Source organism: Triticum aestivum, chromosome 7D, assembly GCF_018294505.1.
Source record: "Triticum aestivum cultivar Chinese Spring chromosome 7D, IWGSC CS RefSeq v2.1, whole genome shotgun sequence".
Taxonomy (NCBI): Eukaryota; Viridiplantae; Streptophyta; class Magnoliopsida; order Poales; family Poaceae; genus Triticum; species Triticum aestivum.
The window spans coordinates 233,765,167-233,782,175 of record NC_057814.1 but is presented as its reverse complement, the minus strand read 5'-3'; positions in this window follow the sequence as shown (position 1 = coordinate 233,782,175).

Sequence of the window (17,009 nt, the reverse complement as noted above, 5' to 3'; positions counted from 1 at the left end):
ATTTGGTTAGGCATGACTGCAACAGCTGTTTATTTTTGGTGTTTGCATCAAATTGCATGTTTCAAGTTTATTATGTACTCTAGTTCATAAACAAAAGTTTGTCCTTCTCAATTTAAGTTTTCAGTTGTACAACCAAGTTCCTTCTTCATACCATGTAAATTAAACTATACAGAGCAAGTGATCTTATTTTGCCAATCTGAAATGGGATAAATTGATAGCACACTAACCATTGATACTTATGAGTTCTTGATCTGTAATCCTGTGGTGTCGTGAAGCTACCAACTCCTTCAATGTCATTTCCTGCCATGTCTTGACCTGAACAATACCATATTGTGTTAATGCTATTTTAAACTATGTCACTTTATTCGTCGGTAAGAAATGTGATGAATTGTCAGCACTGATACTTATATGTGCAAAACCTGTCATCTGTCTACTTGTTTATCTTTCAGAGTGAGGAGGATATAAGTGTCAAACAAGTGTAGTCTCACCAGCTTGCTCAGCTGCTTGCGCTACAGCTCCCGAGCAGGGCTAACCTTTCCTGAACTCTATTGAAGTGTTGTCGGTTTTCGTATATTATTTTGTCGGCGTGTTTAGTTGCACTGGTGGCGATCTTTGATGCCCAGTGTATGTAATCTGCTGTCTGCTTGTGCTTTATTATCATAGTGGCAAACTTTGATGCCCAGTGGATGTAATATGTCGTAATTTCTTTATTGTATAGTCTAGGTTTTTTTCTTATTCACGATGCTGCAGTTATTTTACTGTATATATATCATGTCTTCGCAGTAAACCGACCAAACGGTCGTCATGCAAATCACCATGTATGATCCGCATCATGGGCCCCGTCATCTTGGTCCATTAACAGGCCTAAATGTAAACTGGCCCACTAGTAGATTCGGGCCTTTAATAGGCCGAGTAAACCGCCGGCCCTATTTTCCTAAGAAAACTCAATGGGCCTTTAGGAGGCTGAAAAGTAGGTTGGGCCTGAAACATGCCGAGCAGCTCACGGGCCTGCAGCAGGCCGAAATAGACCCCGACCCATGAATGTGCCAATCAAATCATGGGCTTACAACAGGCCAAAATTGTCTCGATCCTTGTTTGGCCCAATCAGATTATCGGCTGCGAGCAGGCCGGATGCAAACCCGACTGTAGTTAGGCCCAACTATATGACGGGCTTTTAACAGGCCGAAATTAATATAGGGCCGAAATGTTAAACGGGCCCTTAACAGGCCGAAACTAATATCAGGCCGAATTACTAAATGGGCCTTTAGCAAGTGGGCCCAAAAGCATAGCGTCCAGTTGACGGGCCGAATCTGATATGGGCCATAATTTAGCCCAAAGCCTCTTAAAGGGCCGGACCTGATCTGGGCCGTAATTTGGCCCAGAACGTGGTAGGCTTTTAATGGGCCAGATCTCATATGGGCCATTATTAGGCCCGGAACGTGGCAGCCAGTTAATGGGCCGGGCTACTAGGGTCCTCAAAATCTTGTGGGCCTACAGCTGGGCCGGCCCATTATGGCCTGCAAAATCTCACGGGCCTTTAGCTGGGCCGGCCCATTATGGCCTGCAAAATCTCGCGGGCCTTTAGCTGGGCCGGCCCATTATGGCCCGCAAAATCTCATGGGCCTTTAGCTGGGCCGGCCCATTATGATACGCAAAATCTCGTGGGCCTTTTGCTGGGCTGGCCCATTATGGACCGCAAAATCTTGTGGGCCTTTAGTTGGGCCGGCCCATTAAACTTTATGGGCCAATTTTGGGCCGGTCCACGTGTCAGCATATCATAGGCCCATCTCGCCCATTGGATGAGTGACACCTGTGCCAATGCGGAGCTGACACATGTTTCCGTCAGCCAATCAGAATTTTACACGTGGAAAATCCCCATTGGTCAGGGCTGTTAACGGGTTATCGGATCCAAAACCGGACCCGATAGCTTAACGGCGTTCCGTTACGGTGGATGCCACGTGTCGGTCACCCTTGACGAAAGCACTTCTGTGACGCGCGATTTATCGTCATGGAAGTGGACACTTCCGTGATGATAATTTTGGTAATGTCATGGAACACTTCTACGACAGCACAGGTATGACTATCTTGATTCTGTCATAAATTTGTCATGGATGTACATGCATGACAGAAAACGTGACCTACTGTGACAAACACGTATCATCACGGAAGTGTATTTTTTTTGTAGTGAAGATCCGCACCAGAGTGGTACGGTAATCCTATTCTGGAGTTCATGTTACTTGAGCATGATGAACCTACGAACTATGAGGAAGCGATGATGAGCCCAGATTCCGCGAAATGGCTTGAAGCCATGAAATCTGAGATGGGATCCATGTATGAGAACAAAGTGTGGACTTTGGTTGACTTGCCCTATGATCGGCAAGCCATAGAAAATAAATGGATCTTCAAGAGGAAGACGGACGCTGATAGTAGTGTTATTATCTACAAAGCTAGACTTGTCGAAAAAGGTTTTTGACAAAGTTCAAGGTGTTGACTACGATGAGATTTTCTCACTTGTAGCCATGCTTAAGTCTGTCCGAATCATGTTAGCAAATTGCCACATTTTATGAAATCTGGCAAATGGATGTCAAAACTACATTCCTTAATGGATTTCTTAAAAGAAGAGTTGTATATGATGCAACCAGAAGGTTTTGTCGATCCTAAAGGTGCTAACAGAATGTGCAAGCTCCAGCGATCCATCCATGGATTGGTGCAAAGCATCTCAGAGTTGGAATATATGCTTTGATGAGTTGATCAAAGCATATAGTTTTATACAGACTTGCCATGAAGCCTGTATTTACAAGAAAGTGAGTGGGAGCACTACAACCTTTCTGATAAGTATATGTGAATGACATATTGTTGATCGGAAATGATGTAGAATTTTTCTAGATAGCATAAAAGGATACTTGAATAAGAATTTTTCAAAGGAAGACCTCGGTGAAGCTGCTTACACATTGAGCATGAAGATCTATAGAGATAGATCAAGACGCTTGATAAGATTTTTTCAATGAGTACATACCTTGACAAGATTTTGAAGTAATTCAAAATGGAACAGTCAAAGAAGGGGTTCTTGTCTGTGTTACAAGGTGTGAAGTTAAGTAAAGACTCAAAACCCGACCACGGCAGAAAATAGAAAGAGAATGAAAAGTCATTCCCTATGCCTCAGTCATAGGTTCTATAAAGTATGCTATATTGTGTACCAAACCTATTGTATACCTTAGCATGATTTTGGCAAGGGAGTACGATAGTGATCTAGGAGTAGATCACTGGACAGCGGTCAAAAAGTTATCCTTAGAGAACTAAGGAAATATTTCTCGATTATGGAGGTGATAAAAGAGTTCGTCGTAAAGAGTTACGTCGATGGAAGATTTGACACCAATCCAGATGACTCTGAGTCTCAATCTGGATACATATTGAAAGTGGGAACAATTAGCTAGAGTAGCTCAGTGCAGAGCATTGTAGACATAGAAATTTGCAAAATACATACGGCTCTGAATGTGGCAGACCCGTTGACTATACTTCTCTCACAAGCAAAACATGATCACTCTTTGGGTGTTAATCACATAGCGATGTGAACTAGATTATTGACTCTAGTAAACCCTTTGGGTATTAGTCACATGGAGATGTGAACTAATCACATAAAGATGTGAACTATTGGTGTGAAATCACATGACGATGTGAACTAGATTATTGACTCTAGTGCAAGTGGGAGACTGAAGGAAATATGCCCTAGAGGCAATAATAAAGTTATTATTTATATTTCCTTATATCATGATAAATGTTTATTATTCATGCTAGAATTGTATTAATCGGAAACTTAGTACATGTGTGAATACATAGACAAACAGAGTGTCACTGGTATGCCTCTACTTGACTAGCTCGTTGAATCAAAGATGGATAAGTTTCCTGGCCATGGACATGAGTTGTCATTTGATTAACGGGATCACATCATTAGAGAATGATGTGATTGACTTGACCCATTTCGTTAGCTTAGCATTTAATCATTTTGTATATTGCTATTGCTTTCTTCATGACTTATACATGTTCCTATGACTATGAGATTATGCAACTCCCGAATACCGGAGGAACACTTTGTGTGCTACCAAATTTCACAACGTAACTGGGTGATTATAAAGGCGCTCTACAGGTGTCTCCGATGATACTTGTTGAGTTGGCATAGATCAAGATTAGGATTTGTCACTCCGATTGTCGGAGAGGTATCTCTGGGCCCTCTCGGTAATGCACATTACTATAAGCCTTGCAAGCAATGTGACTAATGAGTTAGTTGCGGGATGATGCATTACGGAACGAGTAAAGAGACTTGCCGGTAACGAGATTGAACTAGGTATTGAGATACCGACGATCGAATCTCGGGCAAGTAACATACCGATGACAAAGGGAACAACGTATGTTGTTATGCGGTTTGACCGATAAAGATCTTCATAGAATATGTGGGAGCCAATATGAACATCCAGGTTCCGCTATAGGTTATTGACCGGAGACGTGTCTCGATCATGTCTACATAGTTCTCGAACTCGTAGGGTCCGCACGCTTAATGTTCGGTGACGATCGATATTATGAGTTTATGTGTTTTGATGTACGGAAGGTAGTTCGGAGTCCCGGCTGTGATCACGGACATGACGAGGAGTCTCGAAATGGTCGAGACATAAAGATTGATATATTGGATGACTATATTCGGACACCGTATGAGTTCCGGGGGTCACCGGAAAATTATCGGAGTGTCGGGGGGTTATTGGAACCCACGGGGGAACTATTGGGCCTACATGGGCCATAGGGAAGAGGAGAGGCAGCCCACAAGGGGCAGTCGCGCCCCCTCCCTATAGGGAGTCTGAATTGGACTAGGGAAGGGGGCGCCCCCCTTTCCTTCTCCTCTCCCTCTCCTTCCTTTCCCCTTCCTCCTCCTAGTTGGACTAGGAAAGGGGAAGTCCTACTCCTACTAGGAGGAGGACTCCTTCCCCTCCTTGGCGCGCCCCAAGGGCCGGCCGGCCTCCCCCCTTGCTCCTTTATATACGGGGGCAGGGGGCACCCTAGGACACAAGTTGATCATTGATCTCTTAGCCGCGTGCGGTGCCCCCTCCACCATAATCCACCTCGATCATATCGTCGTAGTGCTTAGGCGAAGCCTTGCGCCAGTAGCTTCATCATCACCACCATCACGTCGTCGTGCTGACGAAGCTCTCCCTCGACACTCTGCTGGATCATGAGTTCATGGGACGTCACCGAGCCGAACGTGTGCAGATCACGGAGGTGCCGTACTTTCGGTACTAGGATCTGTCGATCGTGAAGACGTACGACTACATCAACCGCGTTGTCATAATGCTTCCGCTTACGGTCTACGAGGGTACGTGGACAACACTCTTCCCTCTCATTGCTATGCATCACCATGATCTTGCGTGTGCGTAGGAATTTTTTTTTTGAAATTACTACGTTCCCCAACATGTATCCCGCATCAGTCACTCATGATTGGACGCTTTTAACATAGTAGTTTGATAGTGGTTGCATCTTGCATTGATTTCTAGATTGTACTGCTTCTAATTTTTCAAAATGCCACTTATGACAAGACACTTTTTAACTTGGCAGAGTGATATTGGTTGCATCTTTCATTTGGTGTCTAGCTTGCATTACTTCTATTTTCTTGAAAATCTTTCAGCTTAGTTTACACATCATAGTTGTGAATATGTCATGCCGTCCTATTTTTCTTACATAGTCCATCCTCATACAGTTGTCTTACATCAAAGTATTGCTTGTCTGTATCATGCATCAATGAGTTCTGAAGAGCGATTTTATTCTTTTGTGTAGTGGGTACGGCTTGACATGGCAAAGTCAAAAAAGAGCATGGAAAAGAATATAGTAGGGAATGGTGTTACTCGTCGGGTGCAACGGAAAAGGATCTGCCCTCGAGATTCTGCTGGCACTTATAGTGTAGTAGAAGGTCCAAGTCCACCGGCTAAATCTACAAACACAGTATCACCTGCTCCACCAGCTGCAGCATCCGCTTCAACTGTACCGGCATCTCAACGAGTTACTCGTTCGTTTGCTCCGGAACTAGCCAGTTCCCAAGCTGCCTTCACACCTAACACTACTTCCGAAGCACTGCTGACACAACAGGACTTGGCAAGATCAGATGAACCTCATGAGCATCAACACCAAGACGGTACCTGACCGAGTCAAGTTGCAATTGCATGCTCCTTTATATGTACTCTCACAGTTTGATGTGCACTAACACTTTCCATATTCGTTGTTGAACTAGCACCACGGCGCAAGGGGAAACAGACATCAGGGATAATGCTTGACAGATTAACAAAATCTAAAGGAGGAAGAATGGAGATCCATTTTGAGGCAGGTTTAAAAAGGCCACGTGAGCTACAGAGTTAGCCAAGTTAGTATCAGAGGCAGCCGTTGCCATGAGGTGTCATGCACGTATCGTCCCAACGTGGATCCTGTACAGGAATGAGAAAGACAATACCCAGTTTAACACCTTCCTTGACCATCTATCCGTAAGTAATGTTATTCATCGCAATTTGTAATATTGTCTTGCTCTGTCCCATACTTTCTAGCTTCCTCCTAATAAGACTCATATTCTTTTTTCAACAGATGAGGTTCAAGTTGGATCCAAAAGATGATGCAACTAAACAAGCACGCACTCATGTTTTTCAGTCTGCTCTGCGACAGTATTGGTACCACCTTAGAAAAGCTCACTTTGAAGGCAAGGCTAACAATGAAATCGCCCAAACATCTCCAGTGGAATATATTACAAATGGAGACTGGATAGCCCTTGTTAAACACTGGTCTGATCCAAAGTATCAGGTAGGGTATATGTATTTGATCAGATCACATATTGAACTTGTATTTATGTATGTGCCTTACAAATGTATCTTCTTCTAGGCTAACTGTTTGAACAAGACCAACCGTTCTAAAGTGAAATTCCAACAGACAACAGGATCTCGTAGCTATATTGCACACTGCGAGGCTCTTGTAAATAGCTGCTAGTTCCTTCTTTTTTCTGTGCCATATTATCGTATCTATATTGACTTGTTCCAAATACAGAGGAAAGCCCGTGCGGACCAAAAAGAACCTGAACCGAATGCAGTGCAAATCTTCAAGGATTGCCACACCAGCAGGATGAAGGGCATGAGCACACCAGTTCAAGCCGCTATTGTAATTCCTTACTCCTCCTGCCTTTGAACTGCTTGGTATTGTGATGTGTTCATTTAACTGCTTGGTATGTAGCCAATGTCAGTTACTCTGTTCACTTTTATACACAGTTGTCTTAACGTATCATTTCCACTTACATGGTTTAAAAGAGATGACAGATATTCTTTTGGTCTTGATCTGTGATCTAGTTGTGATGTTCACGTGCCCACACAATGACACAATAGCCTATTTGTTTTATATCTATTTGCCCATGATATGAATGATGCCATACTATGTTCATCCTACTTTAAACCATGTCTCTTTATCCTTAGATGTCAACGAATGTGAGGAAATAGACAATACAGTAGGCATGCTACATGGACATATGTTTTGAAAGTGATTTTACTATGTAGTTGGCACTACAATACATGCTAATGTATTACAGTAGTTCACCAAAATAAGTTATGTATAAACGTGAAACCAACTTTGTTTGTTTCTTTCTCATTAGTAACTTATCTGGTACATTAATCTACAAGTTCAAACTTTCAGCAAGCTATGGAACAAATGATTCAACAGCCACAACCACCTAAAGGTGACGAGGCTACCACATGCACAATGTCACCTCTTGCTGCAGTGCATCAGTATCTCTCCACTAACAGTGCAAAAAGCACCTTCCTGCGTAATTCTGGTTTGGTTGTCAAGGTAACCTCATCCAAATCGCCTACTGAACAAAATCTTCCGGCTAGACAGAGTGATATATCTATGCTCCAGACACAAGTCCAATCCCTAATGGATGTCGTTTCAAAAACAAGAATAGTGGTTGACAAATGTCATCAAGATATGAATGGTTTTGAAACCAGACTATCAGACATTTGCTTCGTTGTTCAAGAGCAATGGCAGAAAAAAGGGGAAGATCATGTTGCTCCATCAGGTTCTACAGCTTGAAACATTAGCACTCAGGTCAAATGATATGTGCTTCTATACATCTGATGGTGCTTTTATCTGCAAGGACTGTAAACTTTATGCCAATAGGCCTTTTGTTGTATGGTTGGCATTTTTTGTTGTGATACAGCATTTATCGTGCTGTTAAAGGCTGCAAAAATTATGACACTATTTTTGTATAGTGTAGGTTTATCTTAGTAATGTATTCGGCCGAAAGCCTCTTAGGAGCCCAACGTGCCAACATTCGTCGGGCCCATTCCAATTGGGCTAAAAACGACTATGGGCCGTAATTTGCATGTAGCCCACTAAAAATATCTGGGCCTAAATCAGCATAAGCTTTCATATTTTTTTGGTAGGCATGTTCCCAAAGTGGGCCTTTAATAGGCCTAAACATAATTTGGGCCCTAAGTAACAATAAGTCATTAACATGTGTAGATATCTCGAGCCCATAAAAAACATGGGCCTTTAATAGGCCGAAAGTGAGATTGGGCCCTGATTGTGCCAAATAACCCACTGGTCATTAGCAGGCCGAAATGTATCTCAGCTCGTGGTGGCCCATTTACAATGCGGATCGTTCAGAGGCCGGAATTCAGACGGGTCGTAAATGCGCCGACCTACTATACGGGCCTTTAATAGGCCGGAAGTTCGATCGGGCTTGATTAGTGTCAGTTTTATATGGGCCGTTAATAGGCCCGATGTGACATTGGGCCACATATGGCCCATGGATTTCGTCCGACATTAACAGGCCAAAAATCACAACAGGCTGAAAGTGGCCCAAATCTACAGTGGGCCTCTAACAGGCCGAATACCAGACATGGCGAATATGACCCAAATCCTTCACGGTCGTTTATGGGCCGAAAGTTTCAATGGCCAATAAATGGGCCCAAATGAAGCAGGACCTTTAACAAGCTGGAAACACACCAGGCGTAATTCAGCCCAAATACTTAGCGGACTGTTAACGGGCCAGAAGTGACCATGGGCCGCGATGATGACAAGTTTAGAACGGGCCGTTGATGGGCCGATTTGAAACTAGCCTGATGACCCACAAGTATAGGGGATCAATTGTAGCTCTTTTCGATAAGTAAGAGTGTCGAACCCAACGAGGAGCAGAAGGAAATGACAAGTAGTTTTCAGTAAGGTAATGTCTGCAAGTGCTGAAATTGTAAGTAGCAGAGTAGTTTGATAGCAAGATAATTTGTAACGAGCAAGTAACAGTAGTAGTAACAAAAGTGCAGCAAGGTAGCCCAATCCTTTTGAGGCAAAGGATAGGCCAAAACGGTCTCTTATGATAAGCAAAGCGTTCTTCAGGGTTCACAGGAATTTCATCTAGTCACTTTAATCATGTTGGTTTGATTTGTGTTTGCTACTTCAATAATTTGATATGTGGGAGGACCGGTGCTTAGGTGTTTTTCTTACTTGAACAAACCTCCTACTTATGATTAACCCTCCTGCAAGCATCCGCAACTACGAGAAAAGTATTAAGAATAAATTCTAACCATAGCATTAAACTTTTGGATCCAATCGGTCCCTTATGAAATAACGCATAAACTGGGGTTTAAGCTTCTGCCACTCTTGCAACCCACCATCTAATTGCTACTACACAATGCATTTTCTTATGCCCAAATATGGTGTGAAGTGTCATGTAGTCGATGTTCACATGACACTACTAAGGGAATAACAACATACATACTATCAAAATATCGAACACATATCAAGTTCACATGATTACTTGCAACATGATTTCTCCCGTGACCTCAAGAAAAAAAGTAACTACTCACAAATGATAAACATGTTCCTGATCAGAGGAGTATTAAATAGCATAATGGATCTGAACATATAATCTTCCACCAAATAAACCATATAGTAATCAACTACAAGATGTAATCAACACTACTAGTCACCCACAAGCACCAATCTATAGTTCCGGTAACAAGATTGAACAGAAGAGATGAACTAGGGTTTGAGATGAGATGGTGCTGTTGAAGATGTTGATGGAGATTGCCCTCCCCAAGATGGGAGAGTTGTTGGTGATGATGATGACAATGATTTCCCCCTCCAGGAGGGAAGTTCCCCCGGCGGAATCGCTCCGCCGGAGGGCAAAAGTGCTCCTGCCCAAGTTCCGCCTCGAGACAGAGACGGAGGTGGGCCGAGGAGGCCAGAACCCACCAGGGCATGCCTGGGGGGCCTGGCGCGCCCAGGTGGGTTGTGCCCACCTGGTGGCCCCCTCTGCTGGTTATTGGCTCCAATATTTCTTAAATATTCCATAAAAAATCTCCATGAAGTTTCAGCTTGTTTGGAGTTGTGCAGAATAGGTGGCCTGACGTAGCTTTTCCAGGTCCAGATTTCCAGCTGCCGGAATTCTCCCTCTTGGTGTGTTCCTTGCAAATTATGAGAGAAAAGGCATTAGAATTACTCCAAAAAGCATTATTGTGGATAAAAGCATTATAAATAACAGTAAGAAAACATGATGCAAAATGGACGTATCATAGTCGTACGGGCCTTAACTGCGAATGGGCCGTCTACAAGCAGGCCGTTAATGGGTTGGCCCGCTAATTTTGACTGGGCCAGCCTTTTCAACCTAAATGGGCCGCTGTTGGGCCTTGCCACGTGTCGACGTATCATAGGCACCTCCTGTCCATTGGGCGGTTAACATTTGTCCTTTCATGGTGCTGAAACGTGGTTGCTATAGCCAATGATAATTTTACACGTGGAAAATCCTCATTGGTCCCAGCTGTTAACGGGTTATCGGATCCAAACCGGAACCTGATAGCTTAACAGTGACCCATTACGGTGGACGCCACGTGTCGGTTACCCTTGACGAAAGTACTTCTATGACGCGATTTATTGTCATGGAAGTGGACACTTCCGTGATGATAATTTTGGTAATGTCATGAAACACTTCTACGACAGCACAGGTAAGACTATTTTGATTCTGTCATAAAATCGTCATGGATGTACATGCATGACAAAAAACGTGACCTACTGTGACAAACACGTATCATCACGGAAGTGTATTTTTGTTTGTAGTGTGTACACCCATATTTCTAAAGGTATTCTCACGCTTGGCTTCGTATATAATTCACGAGCCACCCTCATAGAGATCTATTCTGGTATCAGATGCAGTATTATTTCCCTAGCTCTGAACCCCTTTCACACTCGGTTTCAGGCATCGACCGATTGCCTGCTCGCTTGAAACTTCTTATTGTACCTTCTTGCTTTCCTCTCGATATTTTCTGGAGTTTCAATTTGACAGTTACATTCTGCCACATTCCGTGAACTGTCTACCAGATAATCAACCTTGTAGAGGTCCAGTCTTCCGAAGCTACCCCTTATCCTTTTTGTAAGTACGATGGAATTCCTGAAGGAAGGATGACGAGTTCATCATGATGACCCGAAGTAGAGAAATGAAGACATCAAGGAAAGGGATCAACTTCTTCGAGAAGAGCAACCAAGACCGAGAAGATCCGTTAGAATTTAGTAACCACAACTTCTTGTAGTGGAGGAGACTTGTAACACCCCTAGTGTCATGCTACAGTAATCCTAACCTAATGATGCCATGGCACCATGATTGTTAAGATTAATTGCCCCTGGCTAAAATCAAACTCAAATTCAATTTTGAATAGCAAGTGAAATTATTAGTTCTTCAAACATTAAAATTGAAATGTAGGTTTGGTTCAATCTCTCTCCCATACGCAGCTATGAATCTGTCCACTAAGTAGTACTCATGCACAAATTGTTCAAGGTCTACACTCTTCTATGAGGTCACAAAGAATGTTAAATGGGATGGACCATATGATGATACAAATCCCTTTGCATTTACTTGGATGTGCACAGGGGCAGCTGACGGTCATCCTCTTCCTCCGGCTCATCGGGCAGTTCACCATGGACGGGATAGAATTCTTCTTCTAGCAGAGCGGCACAGGGCGATGTTCTTGTAGAACTCTCAATTTTGTTTCTTGTTCTACTTCTGGGAATGGTTTTGGTGTGTTATGAGGGGAGGGGGGGAGGTGTTTGCTCTTGTAGCTGACTTCTTCCCTAAAAAATGGATCTGGGTATCTAACGAGATGTTTGTTTGGATTTGGATGCAGTTTCAATCCTATATTAGATGCGGGATGTACCCTAGGGGGTGGAGTGGAGTCGGTGGTTGCATCTATTCATGGGACTCGTGCATGTCAGCAAGATTGGATTTTTTTAAAGATTTGATAGGAGGAAGGGGAGCCGGAGAGAAGGAAGGAGGGCAGCACCAGGAAGACACACTTGTGCCCACGCGGCTGGACCTCCTCATCTCAATGGGATTCTACTGTTCAATTGAAGAATACGAGCACATTTAAATGACTATATCTGATATATGGTAGAAGGAATACGTGCCTGCTGCTGATCCCAGTAAAAACAGACGCATGTGATACCGGTCCTCAGGAGCACATCAATCATTGATCGGTAACATCACTATTTTTTATATCTCCCATGGCAACGGGCATTCGACTAGTCAGAGCATCTCCAACAGCGACACTAAAAATCGCGTGCACGATAAACATGCGTTTTAGCGCACGCAGAGTGGTTTTGCACGCTCCAGCGGGTTCGCACTGGTAGAAAATGGGCCTTTAGTCCCGGTTCGCAAAGGCCTTTAGTCCCGGCTGTGCAACCGGGACTAAATATGACCGACTAAAGACCCCCCCCCTTTAGTCGCGCCTCTTACGAACCGCGACTAAAGGCCCGTCCACGTGGGCGCCAGGGGTCCGTCGGGGCGGAGGACCTTTAGTCCCGGTTCTCGTGGCTAACCGGGACTAAAGGCCCGTCCACGTGGGCGCCAGGGGTCCGTCGGGGCGGAGGACCTTTAGTCCCGGTTCTCGTGGCTAACCGGGACTAAAGGCCTCCTCCGCAGGTTTAGGGTTTTAGCCCCCCTAAACCTGGTTTCTTTTTAATCTGTAGTGTTTTATTTCTTTTATATTTTGTTTTGTGTTTTATTTTAATTTTGATGAAGTTTCAATACACATATTCTACGCTACTATATACATGCATATGAAATTTCAAACAAGAAGAATTCAAGAGGAATATATAATATATATTCAATCTCGGGTGACCATATACAACTTCGAACAAGTTTCCATACACAGTTAGGATGGATGACCATATACAACTTTGAACAAGTTTCAATCTCGGGCATGCATATAAATTTCTTCGTCCTCGGTATAGTGTTCTCCTTTAGGATTGATGACTTCCCTCATGAAAAATCCTGCTAATTCAACTTGAATTGGTCGGAAGCGAGCTTCTGGACTAAGCCTCCTCCGCAAGTTATCCGTCGCCTTCCGCACGCTATCCAATGCCTTCCGCTCAGAGGTGTGTCTCCGGATGTTCTCACAAACATAGTATCCACATAGATTGGTCCCCGGTGGCTGCTTATCCACATTAACTAACCTTCTAAAATCTAGCTCATGTTTGAATTCACCGACAATTTCTTCTGAGAACCGTCTCCAAACCCTACAGGGCAAAGAAAATTAAATGAACAAGGGAGTTATTAGTTACTTGATATTAGGAAATGAACGAAAGAGACCGATCGATATAGAGCTCAAATGATTGAAAATAATTACTTTTGCAGCATTTTTCTCATGTCGGCCCAACGCTTTGGATCCGAATCCATAGAGTCCATGATTAGAACTCTGGAGGTGTGAAGTTCAATATTTAGCAGAATCCAGTGGAACCTGCGGACACGTTACATGCACAGTCATGCATAACTCATCGATTAGACATACCATGCATGGAGTAAACAAAAGAGAATGGGCACAAGAGAGAAACACTCACCCAAAATGGTAAGGAAATAGAATATGACTTTTGAGTTGATGCTTTCTAAGAAACTTGTACAAGTCTTTCTCCACGTCTTCGGGGTGATTTTGTAACACATGTCCATTAACGATATGTGGGTCAATGAACCCAACATCATGGATGTTTCTTATTTTGCATTCCCAAATCTTCAATCTGCATAATAGCGTACGCAACAATATAGTTAGGACAATATATATATATATATATATATATATATAGTGCAGGCAATGAAGAACGAGATGAGGTAGAAATAAATCACTTACAGAACGTAGCAACTCAGCATAGATTTGTCGAGGTCGCGCAGATTGAACAGCTGGAACAATTCACTCATATGAACTTGTACAGAGTACCGTTTGGTGTGATGCTCCTCTGTAACATCCGCATAAACATATTCTTTGTCGGCCCATGTTATGAATTGCTTGTACCAACGTAGCAGATTTCGCATTTGTGGTGGTAGACTCTTTTCCCGCACAGGCTCGACGAGAGGCCCATTCCGCACATATTGTAAACTATCTCACATACTGGCGCATCCTCAAGGCCTAAGAAGGCACGAAGAGTCAAACCCATCTCGGACGCTTGTTTCATGGCACTCGCTACAGTCAATCCAAGTGCTACCGCAGCTGCTATGATCTTGGGGTCCTCTTCCGGACCGGCTTTCACTATGAGCGGGGGGGTCGATTGTTTATTCTGCATCCCGAGCTGGTCAACTTGTTTCCCGCTTTTTTTACTTTCTTCTTTCTCCTCCTTCAATATTTTTGCTTGCCTACGAAGTTCATGTCCATACTCGTCAGGCATATTCAGCTCGGCTTGGGACGGTGTCGTCAAAAAATCCTTAGCCCACTTCTTTTGCTTCTCAGTGAATACTTGCTTGGGCTCAGGCTCTTTTATCGCCTTCATATCCGCCTTCCATTTCTCATAATGAGCAGACGCGGCCAATTTGGTTTCAGCTTCACTAAGTTCCCAAGGCCTTGGGAGGAGAGGCTTCAGTGATGGCTCCGGTACCCTTGTGGTCTTAGGTACATAAGGGTCCGGGTTAATAGTCCAGGAGCGGGTTTCCTTGCTGTCCGCCTGCTTCTGCTTCTTCGCCAGAGGTGGATTGGGGGGCGTCGTACCCGCCGGAGGAGGATTGGGGGGCGTCGTACCCGCCGGAGGTTGTGGATCGGGGGACGGTGTCGAATGGCGTGAAGGAGGTGTAGGTGAACCACCACGACCGCCACCACCGCCACCACCACCACCACCACCACCACCACCATCGGAGGGGGGTGGACTTGTTAGCCTTGGCGCCTCGCCTGGAAACACTATGTACTTCTTTTTCCATAGAATGATCTGGCGCTTGACATCTCCAAGTCTTCTCTCCCCTTCGGGTGTAGCTTTGTCAATCTCCAGGTCCTCAAACCCTTGGACTATGTCTTCCACCGTGACACGAGCATAGCCATATGCAATGGGGTTGTTGTGGTGGAGTGCTCCAGGTGTACAGGGTAAAGCACTGCCGCTAGCTACCTTCGTGGAAACGTTCCCCACGGGATATGCAGATCACATTCTTTCATCTCCTTTACATCATCCACGGGGTAGTGAGGCTCCGGTGCACGAATCTCGATCATCGGTGCACTAGCACCAGGCGGGGCATCCGTGGAAGCCACGCTGCTTCTCCGCTGCTGGCTTCCGTGATCCGCTTCATGATCTTCATGCGGCCCTGCAGCCGATTTTTCTTTTACTAGTTCATGCACGGTCTGCTTCAACTCATGGAGTTCCGATGCAAACTTCGCCATAAGATCTGCATCCCGGTCCATCTTTCTCTTACGGCTTCTGTAACAGTACGGGTCATTGTCCTGGGAAAACCCTACTTTCCACGGAACTTTGCCTTTGCCTCGTACACGTCCTCCGTGTTCATCATTCCCGAGGGCTGTTGTCAGTGCGTCTTTCTCTCTGTTGAACTTGATCAAGCCCTCTTGAGCTTGGGTCATTGCGTCAATAAGGGCTTGGGTGGGAGCAAACTTTTTCTTCCGGTGAACACACACCCCTGTCTCCGGGTCTAGCGATCCCCCATGCCCGTACCACCAGCTTTTGGCCCTTGGGTCCCATCCCTCTGTACCTAGAGGGATTCCTCGCACCCTCAGGTCCTCCTCCATCTTCTGCCACTTAGGCTCCGAAAGGCGGTATCCTCCTGGCCCCATAATATGATGGAACTTTTTCTTACTCACATTATCCTTATTTTTTTCGATATTTCCTTGAAATGCTTCGATTGCTTTTGCCTCACAAATTCTGGCCAATCATCTTTCAGTTTCTCATGTTGTCCATTGAAATCCGGAGTCTTGCCCTTGTTGACATAGTCACGGGTTAATTTTTTCTTGAAGTTCCGGAATGCTTCGCCCATCTTCTGAAGAGCGAACTCTTTAACTAGCCTCCTCCTCTCACGTCCACCCGGAACCTCGTTACCGAATTCATCGACTTTGTTGTATTCCGGAGGTAGAATGAAATGTTCCATAAGCTTTCTCCAGCAATCCTTTTTCGTTCTCTTGTCGACAAAACTGAAACCAAGACGTGCCTTCTTTGGCTCCTTCCATTCCTGGACGGTGATCGGGACGTTGTCTCTAACAACGACTCCGCATTGGTTGATAAACTTTAAGGTGTGCTGTAGGGGCTTGCCGGTTTCACTGACAAAATCAATGGCATATGTTTCTCCTGTTTTCATCGCCTTGGATTTGCCACGCTTTGTCGTACTCGATCCGGCCGAGGGCTAAAAAAAGAAAGAGAGTCGCGCGCGTTAATACATATGTATTCACATTTCAGTAAGTTTGTATCACGAGAGGCTCAATGTATATATATACCTCGCCGGAGGTGGTTGCTACTTGCAATTCGAGATCGTCGTTTGTTGACGGTTGACCTCCGTCGACAATGTCCGTTCCTTCACCTTCTTGATCATCGACAATGTCTGTTCCACCGTCAAGGTTCAGAAAAGAAGAGACTACATCCTCTTCTTGCTCATATTCTGAGCCCGGCACATAAGGAATCTCGTTGTTTATGATGCCCATTAAATAACGTTCAGCCTCCGGATCCCTAAGCGGCTCGGCTCTATCGTCCGCCATATGTCACTC